The sequence below is a fragment of the Lygodium microphyllum genome, chromosome 2, assembly GCF_053477565.2.
Source record: "Lygodium microphyllum isolate KBCC chromosome 2, Lygodium_microphyllum_v1.1.10, whole genome shotgun sequence".
Classification (NCBI taxonomy): Eukaryota; Viridiplantae; Streptophyta; class Polypodiopsida; order Schizaeales; family Lygodiaceae; genus Lygodium; species Lygodium microphyllum.
The window spans coordinates 60,185,453-60,190,220 of NC_141136.1; positions in this window are offsets into that span (position 1 = coordinate 60,185,453).

The window sequence follows — 4,768 nt, forward strand, 5'->3', positions numbered from 1 at the left end:
GAAGATGGCTTAGTCGAAAACCGAGAAAGGGGAATTGAGCTAACTTTTTCCCTTGCAGCCTCTCGGGGTAATCTCTCTCTCTCTCTCTCTCCTTCTCGCAACCTCTTGGAGGGGTATCCTTCTACCGCTCTCTCTCTACCTCTCTCTCGCAACCTCTCGGGGTGTCCTTGTGTCTCTCTAATTGCTCCCCATGCCTCTTATTTATAGTGAATTAGAGAAGAAGGGTTGTGGCTGAGAAGTGGAGCTCTTTGTGGAGGGAATCTTGGAAAAATCAGTGATATGATGCTCAAATCATAAATCTGATGGTTCCATTGGCTCCAAAAGGGAGTAAAACTCCAAGACACTTGCTTAGAAAGATTTCATATCACTCCTTCTTCTCCTTATTTGAAGTGTTATTTTCTTTCTGTAGACTGCGATTGCGACGCGCACGATTTCGCCAATTCTTTCTTTTTCATTAAATTTCCAAATTTGGCTTAAAAATCACTTGCCTTTTTTTAAAAACATGACATCCAATTCTAAAAATGTTCATATATCTTTAGTATATCTACAATAAAGAATATCTAAAATATCTAAAATATACTAGTTTTGTCAAAAAATCTAATATTTTTATACTATCCATACTATACACATTAACACATTAACACTAGTGATTAATATAGCTCATAACTCTCGTTCACGTTGTAACTTCCGTGAAGGGTGGCTGCCATCCTTGTCAATCTGAGAAAAATATTGGATTACAACTCTTGGTTTTATTTATTTATTTATTTTTAATGTTAGTTATTAACGTTAGTTAAATTTTTTACTTTAGTTAGTAACATTACTAACTTATTAATTAACTAACTAACTTTTGAACTAATCAAATTACTTTTATTATGTGGAAATATTACATGAATACTATCAATAGCTTGTACAAAGGTCTAGCAATCAATGCATAATTGAGTACAAATCATTGGTAGTATCCTATGTGGCCTAAGAAAAATTAAACTCCCTTAAATTTGGTTAGAGAGGGAAGATCTATAATCACCTTGACTTTAGAGAAGTCTGTGGCTATCCCATTCCTCGACACAACGTGTCCTAAAATGCAACCGTGCTTCACCCAAAACTAGCACTTTAAGGGGTTCAGTGAGATACAGTATTGCTAACACCGTTCAAAGGCTATTCACAACTTTTCCAAGTGCTCTTTCTAGTTGGTGTGGATGCACAAATCATCAACAAAGACTTCCGACCATTTTCTGAGCATGGCCTTGAAGATGGCACGCATGAGGTACTTGAAGGTAGTACACCCCCCATTCGATGGATAATGTCATCTTGTGCCTATGGTTTGGATGGACTTGCGAAATAGGTAGTTATCTCTCTTGGTGGTTGCATTGAACTTCTTATAGTTCATGCACACTTGAATCTTCCCATTCTTTTTTATGACTATGACTATGGGTGACACCCAGTCTGTGTGCTCTATCTCATAAATGAATCTTCCCTTCAATAGCTTACCAATCTCCTCCTTTACGGCATGTGCATGCTTAGGATTCATTGCATATGGTCATTTCTTGACTGGTACTATTTTGGGGGTCATGGGAATGTTGTGAGTCATGATTCTTGGATTTATTCCCTTTATTTGTATAAGGACCATGAAAAACATTAGTGAACTCCCTTAGGAGATTTATGAGATCATGATTTTCCTCCTCAATTAGGTCATCAGCTATGTACATGGGTCAAGGCGTATCCTGCTCTCTCACCAAGCTGATCTTCTTAACCTTCTCAAGCCTTCAATAGGTTCACTTGCTTGCCCTTTTTTTTTGGCTCCTATTAGCACCGCTATTTGATCACCCTTTTTTTACTTTGTGAAGTTCTTGGGCAGATTCTGGGGTTTCTTTTGATGTTTAGCTTTTTGATGACTTTGACTATTTCTTTTTCTCCTCCTTTAGACTTATTGCCTTAGGTGGACTGGAAGGTCCCCCTTGGTGTGTCGAGTATTTTGGGGTCACTATCAGAGCTTGCCTTAAAGTCAAAATTATAATCATCATCCTCCTAGAAGAGGCTATCTCCCCTAGTGCTCGCGACTCTAAAGCTAACTCTACTGCAAAGAACGGTATGGTGCAAGGATGAACTTATCTTTCTTACTCATAATCTATTATCACCTTGAGCGATTCTAGCAAGGCTTGTTGGCAATCTACCTTGACAACTCCTTTGCTCACTCGAGATGTGTTGACCTCTCGGGGTTTAGTTCCCTCTGATTTTCTCAATCACTCTTCCATCTATATCATATTCTATGGTCTCTACTTTCTCTTCACTCTCCTCATTGATGGAATAAAAATCTTCATACCCATCGTTAGAATCCTCATTATGATACTAGAATTATGTGTCACTTGCAAGGTTTCTTAGTTCACTACCACTCTTTGCTCTCCATGAGATTCTGGAGGGGCTTTAAATTGGTAGAGCTAGGTTATCTAATGTCAAGAAGCGTGTGGTGGGAGGACTTGCTCAAGATGCTGCACCAAACACACACAGAATGCACAAGAAGAAGCTCACTCAAGAGACAAGAAGAGAGATGGATGCCAAAACTTTTTCTTGCTGGTTTCTTCTTATTCTTTCACACTTTTTACAATGCACACAAAGTATAGATAAGATACAACATAAAGGAAAGTGGCCTACTAAGTCAAACAATGCATAACTGACTACACTAGTCGACTGGCGCTATAACTATGCCAGCTGTAAATAGGCGTAACAACTTGAATATAATAAGTAATGAGTCAGTGTCCATGTGAGAGTCATAATGACCACCGACATGCTAAGTGTAGACGTGTGGACCCATCTAACTAGGCGGTCCATCATCAATGTCCGCATGTGTTGAGCTTGTCATCTCAACACTCCCCCTCAAGCTCAACTGGATCTCTGCAACTCCAAGTAAGCTTCGAAACTTTTGAATCTTCTCTGTACCCAATGCCTTCGTGAAGATGTCAGCTATCTGATCGTGTGTGCTGACATACACCAAGTCAATCTCACCTGCTAGTACATTCTCTTCACAAAGTGGTAGTGTACCTCAATATGTTTTGTCCTGGCATGGAACACAGGGTTCTTAGCCAACTGTATATTGCTCATGTTGTCACAATAAATGACAACTGGACCTTTCACCTACACATCCAAATCAGCCATTAACTTTTGTAGCCATACTACCTCACATGCTGCAACAGTAGCACCTCTATACTCAGCCTCTGTACTCGACAAAGCAACGGTAGATTGCTTTTTGCTGCTCCAAGCAACTGCTGCACTACCAAGAGAGAACATGTATCCATTGGTAGATCTTCTATCAGACATACTACCAGCCCAATCTACATCTATGTATCCAAACACCTATACATGTATACCTGTCTCATAGAAAAGTCCATAATGTGATGTGGACTTCACATATCTCAATATGTGTCTGACTGCATCCAAATGTGGTTTTCTAGGTACTTGCATAAACTGACTCACAAGACCAACAACGTAGCTCAAGTCTGGCCTTGTAATGGTCATGTAGATCAAACTCCCCACTATCCTCCTGAACATAGTAGGGTTTTTAATCTCATCTCCAACATCAGCACTCAACTTTATATTATGCTCCCATGGGACTCAAAGTGGTTTGCATGCTATCATACCATACTTGGACAACATATCCAAGCCATACTATCTTTGGGACAGCCATATGCCATCATCACATCTGATCACCTCAATGTCAAGGAAGTACCTTAGCTCACCTAAATTGGTCATCTCAAACTTCTCCTTCAAAAGCTCCTTGACTTTAGCAATCCCACTATCACTATCACCTGTAATAATCAAGTCATCCACATAGATGACTATGATGACCAAACCTGCATCTCCCTTTGTCACATAAAGTGAGTTATCAGCATCAGAAACATAAAAGCCAATATTGACAAGATACTCTCTGATCTTGTCAGACCATGATCTAGGTGCTTGCTTGAGCCCAAAGAGTGCCTTCTTCAACTTGCACACATACGTGGGATGCTCTAAATCTTCATAGCCTACTTGTTGATCCATATACACTTCTTCCTGCAAATCACCATGCAAGAAGGCATTCTTCACATCCATTTGCTGCAACCTCCAACCTTTGGCTACTTCCAAAGCAATGACACATTTGACAGTTGCCATCCTAGCAACTGGACTGAAGGTTTCTTTATAATCTATGCCATATGTCTGGGCATAGCCTTTTGCAACCAGCCTAGCTTTGTACCTACTAATAGAACCATCTGCATTGTGCTTAATCTTATAAACCCACTTACATCCAATAGTTTTCTTGCCCTTTGGCAATGATACTAGATCCCAAGTCTTATTGGCCTCTAATGCAACCATCTCCTCATCCATTGCTGCATCCCAATGAGCATGACCAACAGCCTCCTCAAAACATGTGGGCTCAACATCCTCAACTAGTTTCACCATATAAGCATAATGGTGAACTGCACAACCTTCAAAACCAAATCTTTTAACAGGGTATCTAACCTTGCTAGATCTGCGTGCCACCGGATCACTCAATGGAGCCTTTACATTACTGTGAGCTCTTTGTACACCTGGTGTCCTGACAGAAGGAATACCAAGCTCATTATCCAAGCTCTCTGAGCCACTGGAGTCTCCATCAAGAACTGCATCAATGCCATCTGACACTTTATTCTTTCCTTTGTCTTTACTTGTAGTGCTACTAGATGCACCTGAAGATGTAGAGGTACTCCTTAGTCTCCCAGACCAAGGACTACCAGATGATGTCTCTGGTCCACTAAGA